Consider the following 21,826-nt stretch of genomic DNA (forward strand, 5'->3'; position numbering starts at 1 on the left):
ATAGGGTCTGCTTTTTTTCTGTAGGTGTTCTTGTTTGGGTTATGTTCTCCTCCCTTCTCTGGTCAAAGCATGCAGGACACACATCCAAGATGAATTGTGAAAGGTTCCTATAATGTTTTGCCCTACCTTTACCAAGAGGGTAAAAAAATGGAATACATCTTGGAAGATGTATTGCAGCCAAAGTGCTCAGGGCCTAGAGAAACGTGAAAGCACTGATTGTATGAACTAGTTTCTGAAACTGCAATTTACTTTACAGTGGAAATATCTTTTGGTTTTTGCACAACTGGATTTTCTACTCTGTAATTAAATAAAAGCAGCTTCACTAAAAGGAGAAGCAGCTTAAAGCAATGATGCATTTTATAGAAGAATAAAACCTGTCATAGTTAAGATTTAAATTTTTTCACTGATCCCATCCATTTCTCTTTGACAGAATGGCAGCATCAGTCATCCAGTGCTGTAGCAGCACTCCAATCTGCATGACTGAGAGGTCTGAAAAACACCTCATCTAGAAATCAGACCTTTTCCACACAGGCTTTCAGATGACACTGCATCTTACAGCTGTGTCTTTGGGAAGGACTACTTCTGCACTGGAGTTAAGGCACCACTCTTCCTCTTTCCAGCCCAGTCGCTCTGTGTGCTCCTGGTTGTCTTGGTCTGGTCCTGTCTATCACACCTCCTGGCTGCTTGAGGGCAAGCCAAGGTTTCAGTTCACTTCCTTCCTGCTCCTACTCAGGAGTAAGGAGGCAGATAAATTCTTAACTAAGGTCCTTTTCTTATAGTTTCTGTTCCTAGGGGTCCTCTTTTCCTTACCAAAATACTTTTTGATCTAGGTCTCCCAGCCAAAACATTCATGAAATGTGCATGAACCCTCACAATGCTCTTACTCCTTGCTGTCAGCTTTGAAAAAGACAGTGATGCTAATAACTGAAATCTGCTGTGATGTTGCTGTGATATGAATAACACTAGAGCTTGGGCTTTGGAGTGGTTTTCTAGCAGAGAAGGGCTTACATTTCTAAATTTCATGAGTATAATATTGAGAAATCATTTAAAATAGCCATGTGCAATTGAGAAGAAAATAATGAGATGTCATGCGTTCCTTTTTTAATCATATATAGGAATTTCTTAGGGGATACGCATGAAATAGGAGGATAGAGCTAAGGCATCCACTGTGATATGAAAGCAGTTAAACTTCTAGAGTCTGTAGGTTTTAAACTCTTGAATTAAACATATCCTGTACATTTCACACTGTACTAAAAAAAAGTCTAATGGCTACACATTAGCTTTGGAGAGTGATGCAAATTGCACCATTAAACACCATCTTTGCATTTAGATTTGTAACTATTTGTTGTTCTATCAAAACATAACTGCATTTTTACTCCTGCTTGCTTTATAAAACCAGTTCGAGTTTAGGAGAGGAGCTAAACTCGTCTGTTTAGCTTCCATATAATCAGCAAACATTGTTAGTAATGTGGGAGTCACCTACCCTAAGTTTGATGTCTCAGCCTAAGTCTGGCCCCCAGGCTCCATTTGTAGGCAATGAACTGAATAGACAACTCCAGAAGGTGATATCTCTCACACTAAGTCAGCTCAGATAAGGGAGATTAATTGCTCCTTACAGGTGCTTTTTTGATTACCAGCTATAAAAAAAGGACTAGCCTAGGCTTAGATCTTTCTTTGTTTCTTTATTTGTCTTTGTTAGGCACCTCAACTAAAGAAGATAAACCCATATTTTGTCATGGATCAATGGAACAGCTTTCAGGTCATGTTAATTTTTATAAGATAAGGTTGATTTGTATCATTGCAACTCTTTGTGTTAATATGCTTGTTTTAGAAAAGAAGTAGATCAGGGAAGGGAAAGAAAAGGAGCAAAACCTTGAAGTGACCTCATGTAGTGTTTCCCTCTTTGTTTGGATATCCCTCACAGCAGCAGCTGCAGCCCTTTAGATACAGAAGAGGGTCCAGCAGTGGGTCATCAAGATGTTCAGGGGCTGAAAACACCTGAACTACAGCGAGAGGCTGAGGGAAACTGTGAAGATGTCAAAGGGTGGGTATAGTACGTAGTAGTGTATACCTACTTAAAGAACAGTTACAGAGATGACAGAGCCAAGGTATTTTGGTGGAGGCAAATAATATGGCAAGGGATAAATAGCCACACGGAGGCTTGGAGGGCCCAGCCTAGATGTTAGGAGAAGCCGTGTCACTGGGAGGGTGGTGTGGCACTGGGACTGGTTTCCCAGAGCAGTGGTGGAATCTCTGCCCTTCGGAGTGTTCAAGACTGAGACAGACAAAGCCACGGCAGAGCTGTTCTGGTGTCGGCAGCATTGTTGCTTTCAGCAGGAGACAGGTCTGGGTGACCACTAGAGGTGCCTTCCAGCCAGCATCCCTGTGAGTTTCTACACTTCAAGGAAACAGATCTCTTCTATGCAGCTCTACCCTCAAAATCTGGGGCCTGATCCCAGTCTCCTATTGCCAGTCCTGCTGGGCTGCTAACCCTGTGTACTGCAGGCAGGTGGCTGCAGCAGGTCCCAACAAAGCATCTGTGCCATATGGTGCTACCCTGCTGCTGTTCCCAGTTCATGGACCACTTACAAGTTGCTCCTAATACCAGTATATCATTGCACTTAGGGCACTGCCCTGTGATACGTGGGTTCAAATTCCTGCTGTGCTCAACACCAACGAGTCACCTGAAATTAGTTTTCCTGTATGTAATGTGGGTATGCTTTAATGATTGGTCTGTTGTCTTTCCTGGGGAAAAATCAGAAACAAATAGTACTTAAAGATCTTCTGAGGCTCTCAGTTTTCCCCAGCTGGAAAGCTGGTGTATAGGATGGGGACAACTAATGCTTTCTCAGCTCTAAATGCAAACTGTGATCGCAGAATCTTAGTTTCCTGTTGGGATACTGGAACTAGACAATACCGCTTTAAAAAAAATTAGCTGCTTTGCAAGGTTAGTCATTTTGAAACAGTAGCTACTTGTAAATTTGGAGAAATTTTGGGGAAAATTAGTGAAAGGTGAGAAATATGGAACTGAAAATTGCTATTTTAGCATTTCTCTTCAGCATGAAAGGGCACCTTAAAATCTTCCATGGCTTGCATTAGGTCATCTTGATATTTTCTTCTGTCTCAGTAATCCCAGCCTATTTTAGATGATCTAAACAATTGCTGCTTCTTTTGAATATTATCACTTTAATCCTTCTTCACCTTGAGTTCACTCCAGGAAATGATATTTTTCCTGTTGAAAAGATTGTAACATGAACACATCTTTTTGACAGTAGAATCAAATTATTTGTTTATTTTGTTATATTAGTGGTATCGTCTCTCTTGATTTCCAGGCTAAGTATAGTACAATGCATATTCTTAAATACCAATTTATTACAGCTTGAAGGATTGGAGAACTTTACTGAAAGAACTCTTGAGTCATTTTCTTCAACGGTCCATCAACCTTACAGGCTGTTCTGGTTCTTTGCCCTCAGATAAGTTGTTTTATATTTGGTAGATTTTAAACTTCATTTTTTATTTTATTGATCTATCCAGTGACTATATAACTTGCAGATCCCTAGCATTATGCTATGGTACTGAATGTTATGCTTTGTTTCCAGCAAATAAAACCAGTAAAAATTTATGTACCTTAAGGGCAAATAGGAATCTTGCATTATTTGTGCGTGCTTAAAACACAAGAATACTGAAAGTTTTCCTCTTCAGTTCATTTTTCTGAGCTTCATCAGTTCAGTCTCACAGTAATCTGTCTCTGTCACACATACTTTCTTATTTAACTTTGTAACGATCCCCTTTGTATGGGATCATTCAGTCTTCAGAAAGAGACAAAAAGAAGCAGAGGGGGAACTTTTTTCCCTTTTGAAATGTTTGGAATGATGTATAATAGCCAAAGCCTTCCCTGGATGATACCAGTTCCATGGGGTGGTTGATAGGCTGGAGGACAGAGTTGCTATTCAGAGGTACCTTTGGCCAAAATGGCAAAGTCCAGCATCTGGGATAAGATAACCCCATATGGCACTACAGACTGGAGAAGCTTTTCAGAAGAGGTTTGTACATCCTCATGGAGGTCACCACAGACTACAAGGCTCTTGAGGCTTCATCTGGAGTCCTGAGCACGCAAGTGCTCAAAAGCAGCTGGAGTTATGTTCCAGATAGCTCTATAAAATCCATGTTTTAACACAGCAGCAGGAATATGAGAGCTACAGCTACCTGAAAGGCATTGGAACAGGCTTCCCAGGGAAGAGGTTGAATCACCATCCCTGGAGGTGTTTAAAAGATGTGTAGATGAGGTTCTTAGGAACATGGTTTAGTGGTGGACTCTACAGTGCTAGGTTAATGGTTGGACTCAATGATCTTAAAGATCTTTTCCAACCAGAATGATTCTATGACACCTGCTATGTGTGCAGAATCACACCTGCTGGGGCGTGCTCACAAACCACAGAAATCCTCAGTGGTCATTATAGAAGAACGAAAGAGCAGACAAGACAGCAAGCTATGAAAGCTGAGTAGAGAGGGTAAACTCTGGCAAGTTTTGGTGTGTAAAGCAGATTTTTGTGTAAAGCAGATTTTTGTGAGCAGTATGACTCCTACAGCTCACAGATGTAAGGGGTGATGTAATCAGGAGATTTATTTTAAAAGGGAAGGGATACTGGAGACATGAAGTGCTAGCAGGCAATGGAGATCTGGGGTTCAGATCAGGCTGATTTTCCCCCGAAGTCTTGATTTTTCTCCATAAACTACAGATGGTGTGTAGGACAACAACTTCTAAATGAGTGTCATGTCTACATTTAAAAAGCTAAGGAAGATGAAACTAGGTCAGTTCTGGTCTGAGTTTTGTCAGTAATATCGCAACCAGATTAAAACTCCAGAGAGTTTACATTTACATTTCACTCTCTTCTCAACTGCACCCTTTTGGCACAGCCTGGATTTCAATCTGACTCAGTGCTACACTTTTAAATGTCAGTCCCCAACTTGTTAAAGTGCATTCCTAACTCTTAACCAAGGAAACTAATTTATTTTAAATAATGTAGCTTCCAATTTAGTCTTTCTCTCCCCTTAAAACTGGAATGGATCAGTCTGAGGAAGACTAGGTTTGTACCAGCTGACTGTGGCAAGTGCATAGTCTGTATGTGCTAAAAAGGGCATCAATACCAGTAGCAAACGTTATTCATCAAACATGCAAGATCAGGCCAGATTTGCATGTGAAAATAAGCTGAGGAGGTGAGGAGAGCTACCTCAGCTATCAACTACACCAGAGGTTTGAAATTGCTGTTTCAGAGCCGTATCTTCACCTGTCTGTCATGCTTTGACAGAGCTGTGGTGGGACCCTGTCTTGCTTGTCACTTGCTGCTGCTTTTTACTTTGTTCTGGGGTCATCTGTCCTGTCGTCTGTGATACAGTCAGCTAGTGCCAGTGGTGAAAGGTTATCTTTCTGAAGGGCTCATGTCTGCCAGCACAGAGCTGCTTCTCTGCTGGCACGTCACAGGAAATTTGGCACCTCAGGATCATCCAAGTGCATTACGGGCCATGGCTGAGTTCCCTGCTGTCCTGGATGCTCTCTGGTGTGGTGTTTGGCTCAACAGATCTTACATCCTCTCAGCATGGAGGAGCCAGATTTTGGTGCACTAGGAATTGTGATCACTGCTGCAGCCAGCATGTGGCCATAGGCAGAGCTAAACAAAGGCAGAGTAACACCCCAGGTGTGTCTTGACTGGACTGTCCCATTCCTCCCAGCCTGCATAACAGACCTGTCCTTTCCTCCCCCTCTTCTCTTTTAGCATCAGCGGGGTTCAGATTTAGAAGAAATGGAGCAGCACCCCAGGGTGCTTGTTTTTAGCTGTATCCAGACTTGGGCAGGCACTGGCTGGGCTGTGACTTCCCATGATCTTCACTGAAGTCTTTCAGAATGAGTTGTTTTTGTGTTTTTCTACTCCCCTGCAGTTCTGATGCCTGGTGTGTTGTGTCTAGGAATCCTAGCTTTCATTGGAAAATGATTAACTACTACTGAACTGTGATGAAACTCTTGAAACCATGATCAAGCTGTATGTGTTATCTGCCAAACTGGAAGATGATGACAGATCATTCATAAAATGTATTCTGTTTCTCTCAATATTTAAAAATAAAACACAGATTATTCTGCATTGAGCATCTGAGACGAGAAACAACATATTAAGTGCTGAAATGTGTGTTACTATTCTCAAAACAACAAGTCTATACAGATCTCTCCCTAGTACAAAGGATTGTACTAGGCATATGCACTAAGGGAGTGTCAGGCTTTTCTGGATTTGTTGTACATGTTAGAATCAGTCACACAGGAAAACATGTCACAGTGTCTCTGTGACCTCTAGCTTCTCCATGCGGAGGGCTGTGGGACAATTGGTAGAAGCAGAGCCGACAGGCATGGTGGTGTAACACACATGTGTGTGCTAGAGAGGCTTGCAACAGAGCAGGAAGCCCAGCCTTGAGAGGCCTGGGACTTGCATGTGTTGTCCTTGAGGCATACTGGAAAGAATGTTTTCTGAACAGATAAGGATACAAAGCATAGCTGGTTCTCGATGTGGAGTGGGTTTTTTCCCCTCTTTTCCCACCATATATTTTTACTGTATCCTGATGAAGAGGCGTGGGGAACTTCGAGGGCTGCCCAAGTTGGAAGGACTCCCTCTGGTCCCACCCAAGTGTCTCACTCGTGCATTGAGATGCGTGTTGTCTGGCCAGCATTCTGGGGTTGTACATGACATATGTAGAGAATTCAGGTGAGGTCTAAGTGAGGGTGTCAGCGGGTGCTATATAGTTGGCCGCACAGTGGCTGGTTGTGACTCAGTGCCTGAAGGTGTGTGGTGTGGACTTGGACAAGGTGCTCCTGCCTGCAACCCTCCGCAGGGAAGCCTTTGGGTGATGCACTCCTGGCCAAGGAGGAGCATCAACTGACATGGGGCTTGGTATAGCACAGCAGTGGGTTTAGGTAGCTTTCGCGAGAGTACAATTTTCCACATCCTACAGGACTACATCCTGGAGAACAGAAAACACCTGTCAAACACCATTTTGTGTTACATATTCATAACTTGTTAGAGCAGGTCCTGCTCTGTCACAGTATTGACCTTTGTGTGTTATACAACGGGTATTCTTTGCTGCACAAAGTCAGCACTGCCAACTGCTGTAGTCCTACAGTTGTAGCTGAGGTTTTGTTTTAGCCCCCAAAGAAAAGAAAAACCTGATTGTTAAGTATCAAAGGATGTGTGTTCGTTGCCAGCCTTGCTATGTAGTCTGAGTAGCCATGGAATAGTACTGCAGGATGTGTTCTGCCAGGAAGGGTTGCCACAAAGGCTATGTTTTTCCAAGAAGCGGAAGACAGTTGAACACACTTCTGTTGACTGAGGAAAGCCTTGTGCAAATGTCTGCCACATTTTCGCAAAATTTACAGCCTCTAAAATAGCTAGCTTTCTGGAGCCTCAGAGACTTAGAGTGGTAAAGTCATTGGAACAACTGCTAATGAGTTAATTACAGTGGATTCATTAGTTAAAATTGCTGCCAGAGACTTGAATGTTGCAGATGACTGTGTCTGCTGGCAAGTGGCTCACGCTGCTGGTCAGACCTTTGCCTGATTTATGCCTCTTCTGCAATCAAGTGGAATTCTTGCCTGATTATCCCAAAATTCCATTCTGGTTGTATCTTTTTATAAAATTTAGCTTTTGGTTCTGAACAGACTTCATGTGTGCTGCAAGTGTACTGGAACCACTCTCACAGCTATTCGGTGATTTCTTGTCAGCAAGGTACCTTATCGCATGGCAGCTGTTCCTCTGAAACACAGGCAGCTATCCGTCACCCGTGAAATCTGAGGTATTTAGAGGATTCTAAAGAAAAGTGCAGCTAATCCGTATCCTCTGAGGGTCATTTTATGTGAAATAGCAAGGATTTTGCCAACAGAACAAAAGTTTGTTGTGTAAATTGATAGTTGAATGCCTTCCTTGTGGCCACCTACTTGATACTTAAAATGGATACTTAAAGTTATCCTTTTTTTTTTTTTTTAAAAAAAAAAAAGATTACAGAGGTTGTTCAGAAAATGTAATCATTTACTCTGGTCCCTTTCTTAAAAATAGCAAATGCACAATCAAACCTCCTAAAACCACCAAAAGCGATTCAGAGGCCAGGTTTCAACCTCACCTCAAATATTTTTCCCCAGCTAAAATTGCAGCTGTAGGTGTCGAGCCCTTTGAAGGCATCCTGAGGTTTCCCAGACTCTTTCAGTCAAGCCTCTAGCTCTTGTGCCAGGTTTGGTTAAATACTTTCGATTAACTTTTTGATTAAGCTCAATGAATATCTTTTTTCCACCTTGGCTCAGCAAGAAAAACATTTCAATTTCTCTCCTGTCCAGACAGGTGTACCCTTGACCTGAGGGTTTAATTGTTATTCAGGGTCTTACAAGCTTTTTCATTAGGAGAAGGAATTGATACAGAGCATGCATTTTCTTCACTGCAAATCTGTTATTTCAAACACCTACAAAATCCCATTTCTCTGAACAGAGTAGGAGTCTAGTTTTGCTTATAGTTCCACACCTCCTTCCAGCCTGCACTACTTCTGTAAAAGTTTCTCTTATACTTAAGATCACACTAATTACATTTCCACCACAGATATTTTGATGGGCTTTTTGCCAGGTACATCTGCAGCAAGAGACTGAGTTGCTTATAGCCATCAATCCCCGAGCAAACCTTTCTGTCCCATCTTCAGTTAGCTGTGTCTCAGTGTAGGGCTGTAATTCTTACGCTGAGCTATTAAAATTCTTCTTGACTTTGACACTTTGGTTCTGCTTAGAGAAATACTTCAGGTAATGGTGAATCAGGGAGAAGTAAATACTTGTCTTCAGAAGGCACTGAATTGTCCTAATCCCAATGAATCATGCTTTCCTTTTGTGTTTAGCTATGCTGCTTCTACAATAGGCATTTTATTGTGATTTCTGTAGCAGGCTTCAGGAAGCCGCAGGATACTTGTTTGAAGTGCCTGAAGAGTTTCAATCCCAAAGCTAAGCTGAAAAGACTTCTAAAGCTAAACTCAAACTTGTGAAATTTTTCAATAAATTGCTTGTATCTTCAACATGCAAAAAAATAAAAAGGGTCAGCATTTAAGAGCAATAGTCTCTGCACAGTGAGAATGGCTAGAGAATGGCTTCCACATGTGGCTTCCATCTGAATAGTTTACTTATGTAAAAGTTTGCTAGTCTTAGCTGAGAATGAGAAAAGATTAGGTATAGAAATGAAAGAAAACCCTCAGCAAAGTACCCCAGAATATTTGAAAAAGCTCTCCTCTCCCAACCATCTTTGGGATGCTGCCTTCACACTCCTAGCTGGGTAGCTAAATAGTTTCCAGCTTCTAGAAATGCTGGCCATTAGTGGAGGAAAAACTTTCTGTGGCTTTGTACACAGATATTGTTGTGGTCAGTACTGACCAAAAGTGATGAGATGAACCACATCCTGAAGGTAAGACTTGCGGTGTGCAGCCCTGTATGAAGTGTCTCATCCAGACTGTGTTGTTCCCCATTTAGTAAAGTTTTCATCAAAGAATGACAAGTTTTGGATTCTCTTTTGGCACATGGGACTCGATGGGTTGTGACCATGAATGCTGAGGGAGCTGGATGACATAATTGTGAAGCTGCTCTTGGTTGTCTATGAAAGGTCATGGTAAGCCAGGGGAGGTTCCTGAGGACTGGAACAAAACAAATGCCACCCTTATTTTCAAGAAAGAAGGTCTAAGGACTTCAGCCTGGTCACCATCACCTTAATAGTGAGGAAGGTGATGGAATAAATAGACCTGAAAACTGTTTCAAAAAATGTTAAGGACAAGGTGACTGTGAGTAGTCAGCATGGATTTGTGAGATTTACAAATCCATTGGAGGTCATGCCTGACCCATCTGGTAGACATCTATGATGAAGTGACTGGCTAGGTGGATGAGTGGAGAGGAGTGGATATAGTTTATCTTGACCTGAGTGAGGCTTTTGGCACTGTCTCCTATAACATCTTCATAAACAAAACTGGTGGAATATGGACTGCATGAATGGACAGTGACATAGAGTAAAAACTGGCTGAACTGCCAGCATTGAAGGGTTGTGATCAGTGTCAGGAGGTCCAGCTGGAAACCTAACACTAGTGGAATGACCCAAGGGTTGGTATTGCTTATCGTCTTCATTTATGACCCTCAACAAGTTTGCAGATGATACAATATAGAGAGGAATGGCTGATACACCAGATGGGTGTACTACCATTTAGGAGGACCTTGACAGGCTGGAAAAATGGGCCTAGATGAATCTTCTGAAATTCAGGAAAGGTAAATGCTAAGTCCCGCATCTGAGTAGAAATAACCCTTTGCACCAGTACAGGCTGGGGCAGACCAACTGGAAAGCAGCTATGCAGGAAAACCTGGGCTTCTGGTGAACACAACTTTGAACATGAGTGAGCAATGAATCCTTGCAGCAAACAAGGCCAACAGCACCATGGGCTGTGGCTGACAGGGTGTCACCAGATTGAAGGAGATGATCTTTCCCCTCCACTCAGCACTGGTGTGATACATTTGGAGTGCTGGATCCAGTGCTGGGCTCTCCAGCACAAGAGACACACTAATGTACTGCAGCAAGTCTGGTGAAGTGTCACAATGAAGATTAAGGAACTGAAGCATTTGTCATATGAGGAGACACTGAGAGAGCAGGGACTGTTCAGCCTGGAGAAGAGGAGACTCAGGAGGATCTTACCCGATTGCATAAATATCTGATTGGTTTGGGATCATGGGGGAGTAAAGATGACAAAGCCAGACTCTAGTGCCTAGTGACAGTAGAAGAGGCAAAGGGTACAATTTGAAATACAGGAAATTCCACTTAAACATTTACTCTAAGGCTGATAAAACACTGGTTACCCAGGCAGGTTGTGGAGTCTCCATCCATGGACATACTGAAAATGTTCCAGGGCAACCTACTTTCACTGACCCTGCTCTGAGCAGGGGATTGGACTAGATGATCTCTGAGCTGCCTTCCTGCCTCAGCCATACATGATTCTGTGACAAAATAGTAAACTCTTGTTTGTTTTGTTTCCTTTGCAAAAATGATGCTGTAACCCAAGCATATATACCAGTGAGGGTTCATCTGCGGTTGATGTTTTTGACATTTTGTATTTCAGTCCCGCAGCTGCAATATCCACACTCATGTTGAACTGACAAGACTGAAAGGTATCTGCTTTCTGAAAAGGTCATTTTTGGTATCTTTTCACTTGTGCCATAAAAATAAAGCGAATCGCTAACTAGGATGTCATAGCTCCAACTTTGTCTATGTATCTGTGTTTTTTTCCCCCTTTTCCCTGTCTGTGTGTTTTTCTGTCAAAAGGCAGTTCATGAACTCCAGAGAAATGTATATCATTGGCTTTGCTGAACTGTTCTGATTCATCATTTTGGAAAAACAGTGCAGCTATCTGCTGCTGTCCCATTACCAATGCATTAGGATATCCTGGCAATAATAATGCAAAATCCATTTGCACATTTGCTAATAGTTCTTCCACAGCTGCTGCTGCTATTTTATTGATAAACCCAAATAAATTAGCAGGATGGTGACTATTATGTCATTTACTTGCAGTTGATCAGTAGTGCTGTTACGCAGTGCTTCAGTGGAAGCAATGTGTTGTTTATCATGGGAACCACCATCCCCGACATTACATTGCTGTAGCTGTGGCTGCCTCTCCACAGTTGGTGGTGTTCGTCAGCTCACTCCCAGGGTTGCACTCACTGCTGATTCAACTCCACTGTCATCACAAATTTTTTTTTTTTGGTGATAATATTATGAGGCAGTGTCTGTAGCAGGGGCTATAAAACTGTTAAGATGGGAAAGAGGAAGATGATTTATTGGCTTGAGCTCAGGGCTGTACAACGGGACTGCAAAGCAAGCCTGCGCTGGTCCGGCTTGGATTCTTACCAGGGCTGGCTGGCATCTCTCCGTGTCAGGTTTGTAGAGGAATCTCAAGCACTGGGGCTTGCTCCCATGCATGGAATGCCAGTGGAGCACAGCCATGGGCTACAGGCCTCCAGTCTCCCGTCTTCCCCTTCCAGAAGCTGCTGCCTAAGAAGGAAAGATGGAATCGTGGCAGCCCAAGGTGTCACAGTCTTCTCCAGGACATGTTGCACACCTTCCAGCTGATGCACAACTGATACCTTTTAGTCCTAAATGGTAATTTTGAAGCATTTCAAGCCTTCCCCTGAACAGGCTGCCCCCCCCCCCCACTGCCTGCAGAACCTACAGGGCCAGAGGGACATGACACTTCTGAAGCTGGACTGCATGGAATTGTTGGCCTTCAACTTCCATCAGTTCGCTTTAGCAGATCCTGCAGTGATCACTGGGAATATAAAAGGCTACCACAGCGCTGTAGGAGAAGATTTTCCAAGGTGAAAATGCTGCCAATGGAAATGAAGTGAACTGAGTCTGCAACATGAGAATTTTCTTGAAGAGAATTATTTTCTCCCTTAGTCTGATAGTCTGAAATGTTCCAGGTTTCATTTCAGGGAAACATTCATTAAGCAGTCGTAGTCAGATATCTGCTAGGTGGTTGGTGAAAAAAGTTTATTAACTGATCCATATCCCAAAATGTTATTAAAATCCCAAGAATTTTATGTAATATTGTATTGCTCAGATGCTAGATATTGCTAGGTAAAAGCATTTTAATACAGGCCAGGTCTCCAAAAAATGTGGTTATTCTTTTAAGTGGAAATTGTCATAAGTATGTTCAGCAGCAGCTACAAAAATGTGGAAATAGAAATACGTGAATTTTGATAAAAAAAAGGTCTCTCATCTCAGGAATTAGATATTTCCCAGAATTGTTTTTTCCTTTCTGATTTTGCATCTTATGCTACCTTCCTATTATATGATTCTGTGATTATTTTGAGGGTATAAAGAGAAACTGGTAGTATCACCTGTGCTGCTGATGGAAATCAAGTGTTGAAGAGCAGCAGCTAATAACCCCACTGAAGTGCAGGAAGACAAGGAAATTTGCTGAAATACTATTTTGCACCTTTTGTGACCACCAGCTCCTCTACAAAGCTGCGTACTGAGTATTAGCTGAATCTGTCCTTTGTGAAAGTCACTTAAAAGAAATTGCAGGCAGTGCAGAATCAAGCATCAACATTTACAATTTAAAAACCTGCTAGTAAAGTGCATAAGAATGTATATCCCTACTGGATCAGAGCCTTGACTTGCAAATGGGTCCACTCAGCTGCTTGCATGAATCCAGCAATGGATCTGGTTTAGAATTTCTTATGAAGCCTTCATTAGACCTAAGAAGGGCTTTGAAAACTTATTTTTAGATGGTAAAGGACAGAAGGGATCAGCAGAACGATGGAGTCTGACCTCCTGCATAATCCTGCACCTCCGCCACAGCAGGACACGAGCTGCTTTTTGTAATGAGATGAAGTGAAGCCAAAATTTTTAGCACTGGTTGCTGTGTCTGTTTGAGTCGCCGTGTTGTGCATATGCCTCCCTGGGTTTGGGAAATGACCCTGCAAAACTCAGGAGTAGCTAGACACATTAAATTTCTCTCCTAGGACAGCATAATAAACATTTCTAAGCCTGACACGCTCTGTGTGACACAGGAGAAACCCCACATTTGAATTTATTGCAGAAGTTACCGCTGTGTCTCAGAACAGTTGTGGTGGGTGAGGATTTTTGGCCAGGGACTATATATATGCAGCAGCCACTGAGAAGCCTATAGTCTAAAAGCGGGCAGAGGCACAATGTTGAGATCCACAAATGAACTTTAGAATAGCTGGATCAGATATGGGAAGTTACAGAAATACTGTTGGAGCACTGAACTGTGCAGGTGCTAAATGCGAAAGAGCACTAAAACATTTCAGGAGTTGGTATAGAGACAAAAATCTATATATATATATATAGCATGTTGCTAAGTAAAGAGTGAAACCAGAAAGTAAAATAATTTCCCCTTTTGCCATCGCTTAGTCACAAACCTACACTTAAGGAAGTGTCCTTAATGAGACATCAGCTTCCAGAAGGTCCTGGACTGCAGCCAGCTGCCAGAGAGAGATCACAGGAAGATTTGGAAATCATTCTAGAGGGAGCGACGGGAATTTGCCAAGGAAAGGAATTCAATCCAGACTGGCACTTGTGGGGAGGTGAAGAGAGCTCCTCTATGGGAACATCATTAAGGATCCAAACCACCAGTGTAGAAGGCATCAGTGGCAGATATTATAACTTACTGCCTCTAGAAAGAAAGGTAGTTCAGAAAAATTACTTACATATACACACATGTGGTGTGAAACAACAGTGACAGTTTCTTGAGAGCATTGTGCTAAGAGGAGACTCCACAACTGGGGCTATCAACAAAGGTGGACATAACTTCTGGAGGAATTCATGGTGTCTACTCCAGATTTCTGGGTGATGGAGGTGAGGTTAGCTGCTGGCAGCAACATGTTTGAGACGGCTCAGTCCCAGGACTGGCGGACGTACACATGCATTCACAGGAAGGCAAAGAGGGAGAGTGCTGCTCCCTCGTGCTGCCATAGATGACACGAGTGGGTGTAGCTGCAGCAGTGGAGGCAGTCATGTTCTGCAGCTTCGCTCCCCTGGGGTGTCAGGGAAGAGCCTGTGCTTCCAGACACGCTGAGAAAAGGGCAGAATCTACAGGAAACTGGTTGAACACTTCTGTAGTCTATTCATCAGCAACTTAAAAAAATTGACTTCTTGCCTCCATAGATTTTACAAGTTCATTATTTTGTAGTTCATTCATATTAACCAAATGTATTATTGTTATGGAGTGAATAAGTCTAATGGGAACAGTTTTCTTACTATCATACATTACACAGCTGTAGAAAGAAGGAGAAAAACAACATATGAAATAATTATAATGAACCAACTCATGCAAACTTTGTTTTTGCACTAAAACCAAAGCAAGTTCTTTGTCTCATTCTGTTCTATTAAAAATATTCTCAAAGCCTCACTTACGTACCTAAGCTGAAAATCAGCATTTCACTTCAGATTTGAGAGGCCAGGTTCCTCCAGTGCTACAGGGAAAGAAGGGGTCTTCCTGACTCCTGTGCTGCTTTCACCTGTGACTGTGTTACTTTGCTTCTCTTCTTCACTCTGTGTTTGATTTCTTCTTCAGTGTGTCCTTCAGAGGAATCCTTTCACATTCCCTTCCCCTCCTAATCTCTACTAAGTTTCCAAGAGATTTTCTGGAACTTCCTCCTCTATCCCTTTGTTTTTCAATTATTAATGAACTAATTATTTTAAAGCAGCATACAAATTTGGAATGATCATAGCTTTAGGAGTGTTTTTACAAACTCAACTTGCAGGCAGAATGAATTTATAGTACTGAAGGAAAATCTAGTAAATATTCTGTAGCAACTTTTTTTTTAAAGATTGATGATGTCCCCCCAGTTTTACACTTTTTATATTAAAATTGTGCTGGTAATAAAGGAATAATGATTGTTTGTGCAAATTATTTGAATTAGCGAACTGAGGTTACTCACAGTAACTGAGGTTGAAATTGGTGGTTCCCAGATTTAGTGCTTAATCCTCTGAGTAGTCATTCTGAGTTTGTTATTGCCTGTACCAGTCCCTTAAGCTAGTTTTGATGCACGTATTTTGCCTTGAAATTACATGCCCTTAACTCACAAAGATACTGTTATAAATGATGAGAAGTGTTGAGGTATTTGTGTAACTTTCAGCTAGGTTTTGTATTATGGCAACGCATGAAAAGGGAAATTTTTCATTGACTAAAATGTCATTGAAAACACACTTGTACCATCAATGTGATGCTTAAGAAGACGTTATACTGTTGACCTGATCTCAGCTCTTGTGGGCTGAGGCTTTTTTTTTTTTATGGGAGTCTTGAAATAATGGAATATAAATTCATTCTAAAGATGAAAATACTAGTTCAGCTGTGGCCTTCAACAGTGATTTCATGTACTTGAATTGCTTTTAAAATCTTCTTGTTTTTTCAAATAATCCACACTGGAGTTTACTCAATAACTTTTTTAAAGAGCAAATGAAGGGTGAAAGTCAGAGATGAGAGACTTAAGGAAGGAAGGTATTTTCTACAGAAGCAATTGCAATGTATGGAGTAATGCAGATGGTGGAGAAAGCCTCTGTTGCTTGTAGGACAGCAGTGTCAGAGCCTGGAGCATGATCCCACACCCCTCCCAGAAGTTTGTCCCTCTGCATTCAAGCCCAGGTTTCCAATCAGAAAGAGCTCATTGAGAAGCCTTGGTTGGTTTTGGAGCTCCTTGAGCAAAAGCTGGAAGAAGGGTCTGCAGAAGCTTCCCACTGCTGCTTGGGAATGAGCTTCATCCTCCCCTGGGCTACACCACGGCGGTGTTGCTGCTGTGCTTGTGCCTGGCCAAACAGCAGATCCTGGCCTTGGCCTGTGGACTGATTTCTTGACCTCATGCTTGAAACCTTACTAAGCACTTGCCTGGTGGTCTGAACTCTCACCTCACACAATATGGTGGGACTGGACTCTTGCTAGTGATGCCATTGCCTTTGCTGGCCTTGTCACCATGCTTGGCTCCCAGCTCACTCTTTCTGCTTCCTGACATGCAGGACCAGAGAGCACCATAGCATGTTCAGATAGGACACAATTATGGAAACACTTCCCTCTGAAACCCCATAAGTGAGGCTGACAGATGCCAGAATTCTCATTCTCTGAGAGGAGCTCATTGATAGTGCTATTTTTAGGGCTGAAAAGCAGAGGAGGAAAATCAGAGACCCTGTCCTTTGAAAAATGCTGCAAAGATCAAATAAATAAGTTACTTCTGGCCTGCTTAGACAGTCCTTGATTTTGCTTGCTGGCTTCCATTACTGGCTAGTCCTTCAGTGGCTGCTTTTCAAAACTGCATTTGTAAGTCTTTGTCACAAGATGCACTGGAAAACAAAAATATAAGTAGCTTCAGAAAGGTTACAAAAATAAAAGAAAGATCCATAGGCCCACCTCAGGAAATCATACTCAGTGGTAGAGGTGGGAAAGCGTAACAGGGGAAAGTTAATTCTGTACTTGTCGGGATTCTTAACTGCTTTCCCTGTTCAGCCATTGCAGACCATTGATCATGGACTATCCAATAATGGAAACAGACTACTAAGCTTTGATCTCACTGAATTAATCTGTACTAATGCTGTTTCCAGTCTCTGATGTGGATAAAACACTGGAATTCTAGAATAATACTCTTGTGAATTTTGGTGGCACTAACACACAGGGTACAGAAGATGTTGCCTTTGCAAGACTTGTGGCATTGTTTCTCTCTTAAGTGTTTTTGCAAGAATTCAGCAGATCCTGAAAAGTTCTCCTGTGGATCAGCTGGGGATTAGGTGACTATGTGCTTAACAGAATTTACTTGCTTCTTTAGGCATGCAGGCACTATGTAAAAGGTTTGGAAGATAGTGTGGCCCACTTCTGTTACTCACCCTCCCAGAAATGCTGTAGCTTCTGGTTGCAAGTGGTCTGTGTGTATATTCCTTTCCTCCTTATGGAGTGTGAGGAGGGACTGGAGATTGGTGGGGGATCAGGAAGTAAAGATGTCTCTCCTTTACCATTCTTTTAATTTTTATAACGGTATATTAAAATCATACACTTGGCAAGCAACAACTAAATTTCATTTGTGGCACGGAAGTACCATGAATGTCAAAAGAAAACTGAGAGTCAAGTGCTAGTGAAGTAGAAATGTTGTAAGGTTCATGGATGCCAGGGGTCATATTGAGTACCTCTCAACCACATTCCTCAATTACTGCAAAAGCCACTGGTACCCTCTCTTGCATTTTTAAACTATTTTTTGTAATCCAGAGAATACACTGAGGTTTATGTGAGATCCTGCTCAGTGCCTTTAGTAGCCATAAAAAAAGGACATGCGAGGATCAAGTCCTTGCTGGGAATTAAGAGTCATGATCTATCAATTTAGAAATGTGCTGGCAAAACATCTTGTTTTCTAGGTGTTTGTGACAGGGCCATAGTTATTTGCTTAATAATAACAGATGAGCATGAAAACAGTTCTGAAGGTATTGTTTTGGCTGAAAAATATGGCTACTGCTTTCAGATGTATCCTTCTCTGTTCCAACATATACAGCATCTTTGCTGTATAAAGTTACAAGATTTGCTTTGCAATAGAGTACAGTTATCACAGCATATCCTCTTCTGGATTGATTTTCACTGATAACTGTGTTTGTGAAAGGGTACATCAAATGGAAGCCACATCACTTGTGCTGTCCCTCTCTCTGCAAGCTAATTACAGTAGGTTGGGGAGAAACAAAGGTCTTAAACAATCAAAATGTAAATAACTGGGGCTGCCCAGAATATTTGTTGCAGCACATGTTAAGCATCAGGAACAGGTATTGTTATTTGAATGTCTAAATTGCCTTAGCAGACATTATAAGGCCATTAAAGGCACTCTGTCAACCCTCTGAATTATTGTTTTTTGTTGTGTTGGTTTTTTTTTTGTTTGTTTGTTTCATTTTTAAATTACTGGTCTTCTATCTTCTTACCATATAATAGAATTAAAACAGATCAGAAGGTTGCATTTTTTTCTACTTTTGTTAAATGACTTTGCAGATTCAGACTTATTCTATTGGCTGCTAGTTTTAAAAGAAATTATACTAAAATACACATGAAGCTGGTTATATAAGCCGGTACTGCTTTTATCCTACAGACATCAGTCTTTCCCATGGTTTACTCAATTCCCTTAATAGATTTATAAAGATCTATGATGATCATTGCTTCAGAGATGTGAGGGAATTTATGGGTGAAGTCAGCCTTATTCTTGAAGTCACAAAGGGCAAGAGTAGCAGTGCAGTACTGGTCTGTAATTCTTAATCTTAAGTCACAAATGTCAGTGTTGTGCTCATTGATACGTACTTGATCAGGAAATGTTCCTGCCATTAAACGATCTCATTAAAAGCTGCTTGCCTCAGTCTGCATATGGAACCACAGGAAAAAAATTCTTCACTGTGAGGGTGGCCAAGCACTGGCACAGGTTGCCCAGGGAGGCTGTTGAATCTTTGTTGCTTTTTTTTTCCACTTCGAATTGAATTTGGAAATGTGTGGGTGTTTGTAGTGTGGAAGTTCGATGGCAGCAACACTGTTTGCCAGTTTCTAGAAAGGAAGCTAGAGAGATTGCTCAGCCACGTATAGTGAGATTTAGTTCCAGATTAAGAAGCCTACATGTGTATGTGAAGAAGATGTCTAAGCTCTGGTCAGCACAGTCAACATACAGTCAACAGTGTAGGTTGTTAGCACATCAGAAGCGATTTAGGCCCCCCTAGAGCAGAAGACTATGAAGCAGTGAGCTGAATCCCTCTGCAGATGTCACAGAGTGCAGCAGGAGCACAGATACCTGCCACACTTAGATTCTTATGTTTTAATCGTTAGCTGAGTCCCACTCAAAGAATCTCATTAAAACTAGAGAGCATGCAGCCTGGAAAATGTATCTACTCAAAGTGGAATTTGGGTAAAATAGGAAGGGTAGCAGGAAGGCTCTTCTTGTAAAAAATGTGTAATGACCCATGGTCTTTAATCAGTCAAAGGACTGTATTTTCATCTTTTCAGAGAGACTGAAACTGTAGCAGTAAATTGTGCATTGTTTGGACATAGATTTGCTTGAAAACCTCCTCCATACCATAAAACTCCAAGGAGTTCTACCTAGTGTTAAATACTTAAAATCCAACTCACCACTGAATCATGGAGTTCAGAAATATATATCATAGCCTGCTAGAAAACCTGACCTCTGCATACACAAAATGCAGGGAGAAGATTTCCCTGTGTATCCAGGGAGAGAATTTCCATTGCTTGTGGAATGACTGAAAGTTTAGATTCAATGCCATGTACTAGACACACTAAGATGGATTCTGCATTTATGTGTTTTATTGTTTGGGTGTTTGGACTGAGAGGACTGTGGGTTGCATTGCCATTTTCCTATTTGAGCAGGAGGTAGCAAGAAATAATCATGCATTTCATTATCCATCATCTAACAAGCTACCACTCTGATGGTTTGCTTTTCCTGAATCATCTAAGTCTTCTTTGTCTCTTGGCAGGGTGATGCTTACTCAGATCCCTTCTACTGCATGAGGAATAAACTTCAGTTCTTTAATGTTGCAGCAGAATAGAAAAATGTTAATGTTTTCTTCCACCATCAAGGAGGTGATTTGTGCATTAAAACTCTTATCTATTATACTGTGCTAATTACATTACAAGATCTTGAATGAGTTCTCTTACTCTTTTTGCCTTCTGTTGATAAGTAATATTTGTACTAAAAAGCCTTATCATGATAATGTGTTCCTACAGTGACAGCATACTGACATCCAGTGCCAGCAATGCAAACAGTTAACATTGGGCTGGGATATTGCGCCTCACAATATGTAAAGAAGTACTTTGTGAGTTAGTATATGGAGTTTTTCATAGACTGAACACAATTACTATATGAAATAGCCTTCATATGAAAGGAATACATCCTGCAAGTCTGATGTAATACCTCATGATTGTTTTCAGGTAATGTTAGATCAGACCCGAACTACCTAAATACAGTGTATGGAATGGTAAGTCTCACTGTTATGGTCCTTGAGGAAGGCAGGTGTATTATACATGCAAAGATGATGAACCAGTGAGAGTTGTGTCAAGAACTCACATATGAAAAAAAACTTTATTTCAAAGGAAGGGAGGCACATCTGTTTACTGAGCAGTCTCACAAAAATGTGAAAGGAGCTGAATTTGGAAGAAGCTGGTCACCTGCAGGAAGATGGTTCCAGGTTATAAAGATGTAAATCTGGGTGGAATTACCCTGGGTTTCCCTGACTGCTTTAAGTGAGGAACACAAGATGTGTGATGTGCAAATTTACCTCTCTAGTGAGAGATAAAAATGATATGAACAGAAAATGGACTGTAGTGATCTAAGATGGGACTGAGGAGAACTTGAGATCACGTATTAACTATGATTAGAATTTAATATAGCACCAGAACAGAGACCCTCTGCTAGGCTGGTCACCAACTCACAACTGGTTTGTTGTTGCCTGTTCCAGCCATCTCAGACAGCTGTCCTCATATGGTCTGCTAGTTTTCTCTAACTCGGAGATTATTTCTGTGTATATTCCATCTGATCAGACAAGCTTCTTGATGACAAAATCACGTGATTATCAGTGATTTATGTTGGTAAAAACAGTCTATTTCCATTAGTCCTTCATTCAGGAAGTGTCTTGTATTTATTTTTTTACAAGTTGGGGAGGTGGGGAGCGGGATGGGGCAGAAAGGAAGTTGCCCCTAGAATATGCTTGAAGATTCCAGGAAATTGGTACGCTGGACTTGTTAATACTTGTGAAATATTTTTTTGACACAGCCTTTCAAATGAAAAATGAGATATTAGAAGGATGATAGTCTTTTATCTGCTGAAGAAGATGGATGGATATGACTTAAGATGTCATGTATATGAATGGGTGCTATAAAGGGATCATTCTAATGACATGCTGTAAAAGACAACTGTCAGGAATAAATTATTCTTCTGTTCTGATGATACTGATGATAGCGTACTCAAATTCCCCACGACACATTTCCTCACCTAAAGTTAAAAGCTTTTCCTAAAATGTTTAATGGGCGCAAAGGTTTTTGTTATGCATTTTCAATTCCATGGAAAACATTGGGTAGTGGCTCACATAAAAGCAATTTTGTCTGCAATTTGTGTGTTTGCATACACATACACAGGCTTTGATTAAGCAAAGGAAGGTACTTAAAGCATGTGTAAGTACCTCTCAGCGATGGAGTAATGAAACTGAAATATGAAAGGAGAAAGCATGACTTCAAAAGTAACAGAGCTGATAAGAACATC

The sequence above is a fragment of the Patagioenas fasciata genome, chromosome 1 (genome assembly GCF_037038585.1).
Source record: "Patagioenas fasciata isolate bPatFas1 chromosome 1, bPatFas1.hap1, whole genome shotgun sequence".
In the NCBI taxonomy this organism is placed as follows: Eukaryota; Metazoa; Chordata; class Aves; order Columbiformes; family Columbidae; genus Patagioenas; species Patagioenas fasciata.